General features: G+C 38.2%; 1 protein-coding gene across 2 annotated transcripts in view; it reads left to right on the forward strand.

Moving 5' to 3' along the window:
* The window catches only part of LOC127651211 (mastermind-like protein 3), a 162,727-nt gene that overhangs the window by 56,713 nt on the left and 92,574 nt on the right, over positions 1-13,440 (forward strand). The window lies entirely within an intron of this gene.

Here is a 13,440-nt window from a genome sequence, read left to right on the forward strand (position 1 = left end):
TTATTTTATTTACATTTAAGGTAAATATATAACATCTAGTCTAAAGGGAACCTTACATGATCTTATAAAAATGATAACATTAGTTATTTAACCAAAATACAATTATTAAATCATTTGAAAATAACTTGATGTTGTGAAAAGCATTTAATGTCTGGGGTACTTAAAGTAAATATTTTACGTCATCTGGGTTATTTTTTTTGTTTGTTTGTTTTTTACATTTTAGGTCAATGAATAATATTTAATTACAACTAAATAGAACACCAACATAATATTTTTAAAAATATATATTAAATTAGTTACTTAATAAAAAAGTAATTTATTGAATGATTTGCAAATAACAACATGATGTTGAAAGGTTAGCATTGTGTATTATGAAGGCAATAACAAAATTGTGCTTTTGCTTTAAGAGAGACTGTGGTGATCAGGAAGTAGCAGCTTAGCACCTGATTGGCGGCAGGAGGCAGAAGGGGAAAGTGCACTCCGGGTGTTTGTGTGTGTGTGTGTGTGTGTGTGTGTGTGTGTGTGTGTGTGTGTGTGTGTGTGTGTGTGTGTGTGTGGCTATATTTGCAATGGCTGAAACATCTCTGGTGTTGGCTGTTTTAAGAGCCCAAAGCCAGATGGGCTGTAGTCTGTCATCTCACTACATCGGAACAATCAACTATACGCTCACACACTCCACTATACAGTAAACACACAGGTGAAACACTTCTCAATTTGAGAGTGTGCAAACGGTATCCTTAACGCTCTCATAATCATTAATGCGTCAAAATGATGCTGATTACAGGGTTGATGATAAACCAGACACAGATGTGAGCGTGTCCCTACCCCCAGTCAAGACCTACCAGCCCCCATCGCATGATTACACACTTCAGAGTGAGAAAGTGAGAGCACATGAAAGGATGGATGGGAGTGTGTTATAGGAGAGAGATTGCAACGCAGGATATGAGCTGGAAGAGTGAGTGTAACACACAGACAGAAAAGAGATAAAGAGCAGGGAAGAGACGTGAAGTGGACAATTGCTATGTTCGTATGCTAGTTTGGGGAACATGCACATCCAGTTCATGTTCCCCATGAACATTCAGTTTTGTCAGACTTTTGACGATATTGAACATACAGTATATCTCTGAAATGGAAATGGCCGGAGGAACAGATAAACAGTGGAACCATCGTTCATTAAAACAGCCATTGTATCCAAGTAGATTCAAAATGTTTAATGTATGAAGTAAAAATCTAGTTAAAATAATGAAGGCATGTTTTGCTGTTTTTCACTAAATGAACACAAGAAAGAAGGATATATAGTTGTTTTTTCATATACATGTACCTTTTTACAGTGATATAAAGTAGCCTAATAAAAAGCATGATTTACCTACATATATTTGTACTAAAGCATTTTTGTGAATGAACAAGGTGTGCAAAAACTACAACTTTACAACCCATCAAGTTTAACATACTATAAACACTGAATTATTGCAAACCCAATTCCAAAAAAGTTGGGACAGTATGAAAAATGCTCATAAAAACAAAAATGTGTGATTTGTAAATTATATTCACCCTTTGCTATATTGAAAGCTCTACAACTACACATTATCGGTTCCGGCAGCCATATCACCCTGCATCTCTTTCCTGGTTGCCCACTAAAGCTAAGCAGGTCTCCCATCCTGGCCAGTACCTGGATGGGAGACCTCCTGGGGAAAACCAAGGTTGCTGCTGGAAGTGGTATTAGGGAGTCCAGCAGGGGGTGCTCTCCCTACAGTCTGTGTGGGTCCTAATGCCCCAGTATAGTGACGGGGACACTATATTGTAAAAAAGGCACCATCCTTCGGAGGAGATGTTAAACCGAGGTCCTGACTCTCTGTGGTCATTAAAAATCCCAGGACACTTCTCGTAAAGAGTAGGGGGGTGTAACCCTCGTGTCCTGGCCAAATACCCCCCATTGGCCCCTATCTACCATGGCATCGTATTAATCTCCATCCCTGAATTGGCTACATAACTATCTCCTCTCCACCAATAGCTGGTGGGTGTTCTGGCGCACTATGGCTGCCGTCGCATCATCCAGGTGGATGCTGCACACTGGTGGTGGTTGAGGAGATTCCCCCTATACTATGTAAAGCGCTTTGAGTGCCTAGAAAAGCGCTATATAAATGCAAATTATTATTATATGATGTGTTTTACCATGCGAATTTCATTATTTAATTTCAAATCAGATCATTGCAACACACTCCCAAAAAGTTGGGACAGTCGAGTGTTTACCACTGTGAAACATCATCATTTCTTCTAATAATACTTATTAAGCGTTTTGGCACACAAGACGCAAGTTTAGAAAGTGGAATTTTCCCCCATTCATCCATTATGTAGGTCTTTGGCTGCACAATTGTACGGGGTCTTCATTGCCATCTAATGCGCCTCATAATGCGCTACACATTCTCAAGTGAAGACAGGTCAGGACTGCTGGCAGGACAATCTAGCACCCACACTCTCTGCTTACACATTCAGGCACTTAAAATCCAGGCAGTATGTGGTATGAAGTTGTCCTGCTGAGAAACTGCAAGGACGTCCCTAGAAAAGACTGTGCTGGATGGCAGTACATGTTGCTCCAAAATGTGTACATATCTGTCTGCATTCATGTTGTTCTCACAAATGTGCGAGTTACCCATGCCATGGGCACTGACATACCCCTGGCCCATACAGACACTGGCTTTTGGACCTGATGCTAATAACAGCTTGGATGGTCTTTTTCGGCCCAGAGAACACAATGGTGTTTTTCAAAAAAACGTTTTAAAATGTGGACTCTTAAGACCAAAAAACACAGTTCCACTGTTCTACTTTCCAACAAAGATGAGACCGAGCCCAGAGAAGTTGGCAGCGCTTCAGGACAGTGTTGATGTAGGGCTTCTGCTTTGCATAGTAAAGTCTTAACTAGAGGTCGACCGATTAATCGGCCGATTTTTTGCATTTTTTACATAATCGGCATCGGCCAATATCCACGCATATCAAGCCGATTATTAGGCAGGCGCATCTGTGGGCAGCCTAGTGTTGTTGTGGAACACGTGTTCGATGCACACTGCCCCTAGAGTCATTTTCCAGCAGAGTGAGCAGACCTCATCCAGTGCCTAAGGAAGGAGCTAAGTTCCTTGGAGAAAACAGTAAGGGTTAAATTTGTATAACTTCTTTTGATTTAATTAAAAACTTTTGATACGTTACTGCCAACTTCAAGAAAAAAACGTGACAAACGCGATAGTTGACATGACGTTCGGCTACTTTGGATATTGATCAGCGTAGTTGAAGTTGCATTATCACAGCAGAAGGGTTGCTATCATGTCACAATAAGCAAGCAAGAATTTTGCAATTACAGACAGTGAATCTGGTTCATGTTACCGGTTCTGCTGTCGGTACTGGAGAAATTAAGAAAATACATTATTTATTGCTATAAAGAGAAAGTTATTTTATATCGCCAGCCATTTCTATGTATTATAATATGAAACCATTTGTCTGTGATGCAATTTAGCTATTCGCAGTCAGAGAGAGAGAACTCGCTCACGCGGTGCCACAGCGAGCACAAAACGAGCCCAACACGAGCACAGCTTAATGAGTGACAGAACTAAACATTCAAACATAGCCTGGTTTAGATATGTGATTATTAGTCTGATTTTATTTTCGATTTCGCCTTCCAAAGATTATAAAAAGAATATTTATACATAAGCCGCATTCTGTCTAGCACAACATCCTTCCCTTCACAGCGGTGCACTGACATTTCTCCCTAAAACTCAAACTTAACGTCAGAATCAGCACGATCGGTGATTGTTGTAAAATGCAGTCTAGCTACTGTTGCTAAATTGCAGGACGCGTTTAATAATAAAAAGAGCGCAAGAGATACCGTTCCCAAGGCGGCGCGCGCTCCGAAACACACCGCAAAGAGACAAGCAAAGTATAGGCTACTTTGGGTTTCATGCGTCTAAACGATCAAATATACACAAAAATATGTCTAAACGACCGGCTTGGAGATTCACTTAAACACAGTTTATGAAATAGCTGGGGAGAAAATATGTTGCATCAGGAGCCTATTAGATCTGAACTCGGTCTTAAAGGGGAAGCTGTCTATTAAACGTGTGACGATTGAGCCACTGCGAATCAAACAACAAAAGGCAAAGAGAAAATCACTTACAGCTCTTGAATGAATAACTTCTGCATTAATAAGGATTAATCTATCTATGATAAACTATGCAGTGTTATTTTACAATTGATTACTTTATTAGATTTCTTTTTAGACCACACCTGAACAGTAATGTTAGTAGACCTTCCTGAAATAAAATTTTAAATATATATATATATAACAAAAAGAAAGGTTAAGAATACCGTTAAAGTACCGGATTGATAAACAGTATCGGTAAGATTGTAATACCATTAAAACCTTAATGATAACCATCCCTAGTTATGCCTGTGCTTCTCTTGGATGCTCTGAATATTGGATTACGTGTCTGGATTGCCCCTTAATTAAAGCTGCATTTGGATCTCAACCTTCGTGTCTCGGAGCAGTTCGTAACACCTGCTTTGTTTATTTAATATGTTTATTATACATTATTTATACAATATGTTTTTACATTATACATTTTTAATTTAAGTGTACAAGTGCAGATTGGTCAAGTGTTCAATAAATGTATTTGTTGAGAAATGTTGTCTATCTTAAGTAATTATTTGTGTTACATTTTATCTTTCAAATAAAAGGTTCAAATAAGAGGTTAAAAACAAGCACATATCGGCCAAAATAAATCGGCAGCATTAATCGGCCATCGGCTGACCCGGATTTCAAAAGATCGGCATCGGCCTGAAAAAACCAATATCGGTCGACCTCTAGTCTTAACTTGCATCTGTGGATGCAGTGGCTAATGGTGTTGTCTAACAAAGGTTTACTAAAGTAATCCCAAGCCCATGTTCATAATATCCATTACAGATGAATTGTGTTTAAGATAGTGATGTCTGAGGGATCAGAGATAATGTTTTTTGTCTTGCCCTTTACGCACCAAGATTTGACCAGATTCCTTGAATCTTTTAACAATATTGTGTACTGTAGAGGGTGAAATGCCCCAAATCCTTCCAATTAGCCTCTGGGGAACATTGTTCTTAAAGTGCTGGATTATTTGCTGAGGCATCTGTTGGCAAATTGACAAGTCTTGAATGATCCATGCTCTTGAAGGACTAGGCCCTTAAATTGCCCGTCTCAACTTTTTTGGAGCGTGTTTCAATCATGCATTTTCAAAAAATTCACAAGGTAAAACATATTTTGTGTAGTTGTGGTGCTTTCAATATACCAAAGGGTAAATATAATTTACATATCACTCCTTTTTGTTTTTATTAGCATTTTTCACACTGTCCCAACTTTTTGGGAATTGGGGTTGAATTATTATGATTTTGAGGATTTGGCTTATTTACTTAAGCTTCACCAGGAGCTTTAATTTTGGCACAACACTGAAAGTACAGTGTGTATTTGTGTCAATGTTCCTCATCACAAATCTGGTGAAATGCTGCCATCTCCTCTTTTTCTTGATAATCTTTCACATTTTTTTGATTTGTATAATAACTTGTAGTGTCAAATATTTGAATTTGCTCACATATGTGTATCTGCAGCGCTTTGCTTTTACAATCCACGTGAACCGCTAAAAACAGGGTATCAGGAGCCACGCACGTGCACACAAAGTGTCACCCTTTTGCTCTGAAGCGCACGGACCTTGTATTTATTTAATTAAAACACAGGCATTTAGCTGTCCGGAAGATTTAGAAATTAGTCTGATGATGCACTCTTTAGGAAATGCCGACAAATAAAAAGCAGCTTAAATCAATGTGATATTCATGATATTGCTTAGTTTTATATCATCATTAAATTTGTTAAGGGATTTTGTGTGTGTATGTAAGTTTATTGTTTTACCAGCGAGAAATACGATATTAAAGTTTGCTAAAAAGAAAATAATGGCAATTATTTTTGGACTATTGAGATTTTTCTGCATTTTGAGTGACACCCCAAAATTAGATGAGATAAATAAAATAGTATTTTAAAGATTTTTTTTTTTTAAATAGACTTTAATGTCTTTTTTTACATTGCTATAATAAAAAGATAAATCAATTAAACAGATTAATCTCATTCTCATGACTGCAATGTAAAAACAAGATACATACATACACTCACACACACATATATAAATATATATATTATACACTCACAAATTGCATACATTTTAAATATTGTGCATGTTAGTATTTGTTGTTCTGCATGCCTTTGTTTAAATTTTCATTAATTAAAAAGTTAAAATGGTATTATGACAATATAACGGTGAGTAGTAGGGCTGGGTATCAATACAGATTTTTCAATTTGATTTTGATTCATTTGGGTATATTTCTATTATAATGTCCATTTTGCTTAAGTATGAAAGACATTCACTCCGATTATGCTGCAAATTATACAGGGAACCTTTTAACTTGGTTTGAAAAAATAATGTAAAAAATAAAATAAATAACAGGGTCCAAACTATTTATTTCAGTTGCCATTTATTTAACAAATACAACAAACACAAACAGAACTGAAGAAATCTTTAAAGTAAAATATCAATCTTGGGATTTTAGTACTTGATATTGGGATTTTTTAAATGATCATGATTAATGAGAAAATAAATCTTTTTTTTTTTTTTTTTTGTCCATCCTTGTGAAAGTGTGCTTAATTATCATGAAAATAGTGTCACAAAGTAAAAAATCTTAATGGTAATAAACAATAGGCTTTACTTTCTTTCTCCTGGTTTTGAGGTGAAATGTAACCTGTCATTTTGAGATTCACCTGTGTTTGTTTTCACACAGTTTTGCCATCTTTGTGTCTGAGTGAATGTGCAGACAGCTGCTCTGAAGTGTGTGTTCAGTGTCACATTTGTGGTTAATATTGTAAGACCTCGCACTGTTATCCAATCCATCTGACACGCTTTTCCCTTCCTTTTCTCTGTTGTGCCACCCCCATACACGCAAACACTTATTCTAGATCATTTATTGTTCGAAAACCCTGAGTATTAATCACTGTTTCCAATCTGCTCGTTACATCAAACAATCAGCAAATGAGAGAATGATCATTCATGCTAATCGATGGAGAGGGGAGAGGATGACCTTTCGTCATCTATAATTGATGCTAAGGCTTCCCAAGGACCCCTCCCCTTAGAAATCCCTTTAATTCCCTAACGCTCTCGAGACAGCCTCTTTGTTTCTGCTAGGGGACAGTTACGGTGAGCAATAATAACCGGCCCTTTAAGGATCCCGACCGTAATGCCCACCCCTTAAAGAGAACCTGCACCACTATGTACCAATTACACCGTGTCAATCAAAAGGCTCGCCATGGTGAACGATTCAACACCAGTCGTGAGAAGGCAAGAGTGTGCTTTACAGAGAGAGAGAGAGAGAGAGAGCGCTCATGAATAAGTGATGAAGGAGGGTGCATGAAGAGATCGCATGCAACAGTGCAGGGAAAGACGGATGGGTTAGTGAGGCGAGAGCGAAACGAAGAGACAGCTAGGCTTTAGAAACATAGTTTGGGAAGGAACATGATTGGTCGAAAGGAAATGGGTGGTGTTTGGTGTATGTGGAAAGAGAGAGAGAGAGAGATATATAGAGAGAGAGAGCATGAACTCAGGCTTGAGAGCGCAAGTGAGTAAACAGCTCTTACAGCTTTGGAACAAAGCCCACACACACACACACACACACACACTTCTCTCTGTGCGGCCAGGCTCTGTGACGTGTGTCGGGCTTGATGCCCGGAGGCGCTCTGAGGGAAAGAGGGAGAGAGAGAGGGTAAAAGCAAGGGAATAGACACTGAAAGCTAAAGGGAAAGAAAGAAAGAAACGGGGAAGAAGAGAGGCTTCAGGCAACTGCTTCTCGCCTTTTGTTGCCTTCACGCTCTTTTTGTTTCAGACTGGTTGCCATCTAAAAGCATTTTTTCACAGCTGAAATACAATAATGCGGAGTAAAGAAGCTGTTGCTTTTGACTGCTGTACTAAGATCAGTAGTGTTTTGTCATGTTGTGGTTTATTTAAATGTTACAATGATAACGCTGTCCACAGATCAGTATGATTTAGGATATTATGTTATTTCCCAACCAGTGGTGTTGGTGTAGTAGTGTCTGAAGAGGTGGGCATACTGCGAATTTATGAAGGGCCCCCCAAATAAAACATGTACCGGTCTCTAAAATGCATATTGTGTGTGTGTATATATGTATATATATGTATGTGTATGTATATATGTATGTGTAGTAATAAACTAGTTCTCTGTACTATGTACTTGTTCATTGAACTGTTGTATATAAGCAATATCACACTCGTAATCATGCTATATGGCCCTACATCAGCACTGCTGTAATTCGGCCGCAGGCCGAGTGCCATATATAATTACAGCAGTGCTGATGTAGGGCCATATAGCATGATTACGAGTGTGATATTGCTTATATACAACAGCTCAATGAACAAGTACATTTTAAAAAAATGAGGAAAAACTGTGTACGGTATTAAAAACGCATTTGTGCTTAGAACTAGAACTGCCGTTGCTGGTTCAAAACAAATGATGTTCTGTTAATAATTCAAAATGTTCACTTCAGAAATAGCATCAGGGCTTGTGCTGTTTCTAACAAGTCATTGGATAAACAAGGATAGATGGATGTGTGTGTGTGTGTGTGTGTGAATAATAATAATAATACATTTTATTTATAATGCACTTTACATTTCAACTAAATCTCAAAGTGCTAAAAGTGTGTTTGTCTCTCTCTCTCTCTCTCTCTCTCTCTCTCTCTCTCTGTGTGTGTGTGCGTGCGTGTGAGAAAGGGAGAGAGATGGAGCGTGTGCGATCACCTGTTGCCACACTCAATCAGAGATGCTTACAGCTTTCTGAAGGTCAGCTTTCTCAATGGAATATAGACGTCCAAGAGGGGTATTCCTCTCTATTTCGGGGTAGCCGGTGCGCAAATGCTTGTGGTCACTATAATGTGGTTTGCTTTCGGTGGTGCACGTGGGGAGTTGTGCGTGGATGCCGTGGAGGATGGAGTGAAGCCTCCACACATGCTATGTCTCCGCGGTAACACGCTCAAGCCAGTTAGCACTGTGTCAGACATGGAGGCAACTGAGATTTGAGTCACTACGACACCACGATGACACAGAGCGCTTTGGGAATTGGGCATTCCAAATTGGGGAGATTTGTTTTTACTTACCTAGCTCAAAATTTTGTCAAATTCTGAAAAATGATGCTCCATGCAAAAAAAAGAATGTTATATGGGTTTGAAACACTACGAGGGTGAGTAAATGAGAACAGAGTAGGGCTGTCGATTTTACGCATTAATACAGTGCGGTTAATTATAATGACTCATTTTATCACAAGTACAGATTTTCCTACCTTATAAGCAAATCAAGCTTGAAGCACATCTGTTTTAACTAGCCTCGTTTCAATGGTTTCACTAGTTTTAACTTGACACAGCATCCCAAAAGTGTGGCGTTTATGATGCTGAATACCATTGAGACGCTCCAAATGCATCCATCTGAGACAGGCACATGTACACACAGAGCATCAAATAAAAATAGCACAGACTCATTGACGATTGAAGAACTCAGTGCAAAACAGAGTCCTGTCAACTGTAGGCTTGTTCAATGATATGATAATAAAACAAACATTTACATTTATGCATTTGGCAGACGCTTTTATCCAAAGCGACTTACAGTGCAATTATTACAGGGACAATCCCCCCGGAACAACCTGGAGTTAAGTGCCTTGCTCAAGAACACAATGGTGGTGGCCGTGGGGTTAGAACCAGCGACCTTCTGATTAACAGCCCTGTGCTTTAGCCACTACACCGCCACCACCACAACAAACAATATTTTGAGTTCTTAAGCCACTTTTTGTATTGTCTAATCAATGCTTTGTTCCTCTGCCACAATAATACAAATTATTTCAAACTGAATTTCAATCCATATTATATATTTGTTATAGGCCCTACATATTTTACATGAATTATCTTTATTTGTGGGCCTTTCTCAGAAAAATTATGCATGTGATTAATTGCGATTTAACTTTATTGACAGCCCTATAACAGATTTCATTTTTGGTTGAACTATCTCTTTAAAGCTACAACAAAGCTTCTCTCTGTGGCGTCACTGAGCGCCAAGCACAGAAACAGACAAGACACACAATCCTCTTCCTGTCTCAGGGGGCAATCGGGACATGCTGTTTCCTGTCCAAACCAGTCTCGCTCCTGACACACTCCGAGCGTGAGGGTGTGTGCGCGCGGCTGGGTGTGTTTAAGCGACATGATGATAGTGACATTGGACGATCATTGCAGTGAGCCAGAGCTCACACGCACACAACACCCACGGGCCTCGTCAGTAAACAAGAGCAGCCAGTGTTTCCATGCACACACGCCCTTGTCTATGCTATGACAGTCACATTTAGACAAGAATCGAGAATATACAGTCATATTGTGTGTGTGTGTGTGTGTGTGTGTGTGTGTGTGTGTGTGTGTGTGTGTGTGTGTGTGTGTCGCTGGCACTAACCACACATTAGCAGATGTGTTTGGTAGGAAGTCATTTATATGTTAATGTTGTCATTTGCCATCGTAATACATTCGCTCAAGCCTGCCATTACTCTTCTACCCAACCAAATGTGAATTCAGAGCCATCGCTTGGCATTGTGGGTAAGCAGTGGGCGGGCACCCACCTGAGTACAGTCCCTGTCATCTGTGTGTGTGTGTGTGTACCCCTGGAATTGAGTTTTTTGTACTCTGTAAATGAGATGGATTTCTTTTTGGACATTGTGATTAGGTTGTAGATCGGAGCCCATTGGATTTGTCATTTATCAGGCATGGGAGAGCCATGTGTGTGCTCACAGACACTCTTAAGCCGTTTCTCCACAGCACCAATTTGCATTGCTTTGAATTTAGTTTTTTAGAAAAATTATTGTTTCTTTTTTGCTCTCTCTCTGTTCCCCCTGATATAGTGCCAACTATGTAATACAATTTAATGACAGCAAATAAGATTTTAAAATAGATTTTAAAATACTTTTTCAGTGTTAAAATTAGGGATGTCCCGATCAGCTTTTTTGGCTCCCGATCCAATATTTAAATATCTGCCGATACCAAGTCCCGATCCAATAATTGTATTTTCCTAGATAATAGAGCTACAGACTGTTTTTTTGTTTGTTTACAAAAATAACAAAGTAATCTAAGTAACTAAAAGATGTCTTTAGCTTAATGCATTTAACTTAGTGCAGCTAGCATTTTTATAAAATTCACATATAAAATCAACTTCTACTTAGAATGGTGTAATAGCTTATTTTAACTTTAATATTCAGGTACGATCTACTGAGTTCTGTATGGCTGAATAGAAATCTTACATACACTTACAAATGGTGTAAACAGCTTGACTTGAATAGTCACAACAAAAAATGTATTCTATAAAAACTCATTCAAAATTTCTCAATTCCACTTAAAAGTTGCGTAAACATTTACATTGAACAGGCCCTAGTTCAACAATAATGAAACTTATTATTATTAATAGTTATGTTGTCAATATCAAAATGCAATTATGACATACTGACAACCACTAAAAACCATGAAAGCATCATCACCGCAGAGATACATTCAAAAATAAGAAAAATACATTCATAACAAGCTCTAAAACGGCTCCAGTGAGAAATCATTAAAATCTATGGTCTGTTTACTGTCTTTGAGTTGTGCTGTAACACAAATCACTTATTATTAAGCAAATGCATGAAGACGCGGTGTCGTTATTGAATGATAAACAGCTATATTTATTATTAGTGGTATTGTGACCAACATTAATCACACAGAGCGCTCATGTTAAAGAGAGTAAAGCTAAAAGCGCTGATGATTGCTCAAACAGTCCCTATCAGTCAACACAACGTCTGATTGTCACAACTTGTATCATTTGTTTTCATGTTTATTTGTTGTTTCATTTGTTTTTAAACCTGTTAGCAGCCTCTATATCCTCTTCCTGTTCACTGTGCAACGAGTCTGAATAACTACCATACCGACTCTAGAAAATGGTGAAAGTAATATTCATACACATGTAATTCTTACACATTTTTAAAATCAAACTGGCATATTCATCTCAATTACATCATGTCTGAAAGTTTAAATTTGTGAATGCTTAGAATTGCCAACAACTCCATAGGCCATTCTGTCATGCTTCAAGGGCTGAGAAAGCACTCATTCATTAGAGGAGCAGTGTATGTGTGATTGCCTGCATGCTGCAAAAAAGATCGGCCCTAAAACTAGGCACGATAGCCGAGCATGGATTTAAGAGGAATATCGGGCGATTTTGATCGGCGGCCAATGGATCGGGACATCTCTAGATAAAATACTTTCTCCTATCCCCTCTTAATAGGGAAAGACAAATGATTCAAAGTTTAGCCATGAAACTCTGTATGGTGCAAGCGGACTGGTGTTTTTATTTTTATTTTTTTTTATCTTTTTTTTTTTTACATGTAGTCTGTTAGCCAATAGGTTCACATACTCTTTGGTCTAAGCTGATAGATCTTTGTCTAATATTTTAATTGCCTAAGTGTTTGCAGGTAAGCTGGTTTCACTACAGCGTGCTTTGAGAATGTTGCCTCTGAAACCCTCCTCCTCCCGAGCACCACAGGTCAAGATCTGCTTTAAGAGGATTGTACACAACAATTGACTTATTAATTAACTATAACAGCATAAATAAAGTCAAACAGCAAAGAATAAGCATAATAACTGCATAATTGTTTCATGTTGCAATGCATGCTGGGAACTTGCAAATCAGCAACATTGTTTCATATGAAATTGCTCATTTAGACTACTCTGTTAGGCTAGTTAGGACAACGTTAAGGGGAATATTGTTGGTCTAACATATGTTTTTATGTAGATGCAAAGTAATTAACATTTTGTTGTGTGACTCAAAAACCAGCATAAGTGGATAAAGTGTTTTATTCTTTTTTAATTATTTTTTTACGAGTGATTTGTAATTGTGCAGCAGCATTATAGAACAACTGTGCTTAACACAGCATTTATATGTATGTTCTAGCAGTAGCAAGCTTTCACACTTGCTTTGCTGCAGCAGCAGCAGCAGCAACTTAAGCAGATCTAGTTCGCCAAGACCAACCCTAACAACTATCATATCCATTATAACATTTTACATTTATTCTGAGAGTTATCATTACTGAACTACAAGTAAGCCATTCATGGGTTAATTCCCAAGAAAAAGATTAGGGGAGGTTTCTGGAAATCTGTTTGAAAACCGTAATTATCTTTGCAGTTGGATGCAGAAATGACACGCATCTAAGTGTAAAAAAAAAAAAAAAATTAATTCACAAGGCTTTTGGTAAATTGTTTTAATTGAAACTAGGTGTAATGGCCACATCTCTTATTGGGCCAAACAGGCATTGGCAAATACT

This window comes from Xyrauchen texanus, chromosome 11, assembly GCF_025860055.1.
Source record: "Xyrauchen texanus isolate HMW12.3.18 chromosome 11, RBS_HiC_50CHRs, whole genome shotgun sequence".
NCBI classification, from domain to species: domain Eukaryota; kingdom Metazoa; phylum Chordata; class Actinopteri; order Cypriniformes; family Catostomidae; genus Xyrauchen; species Xyrauchen texanus.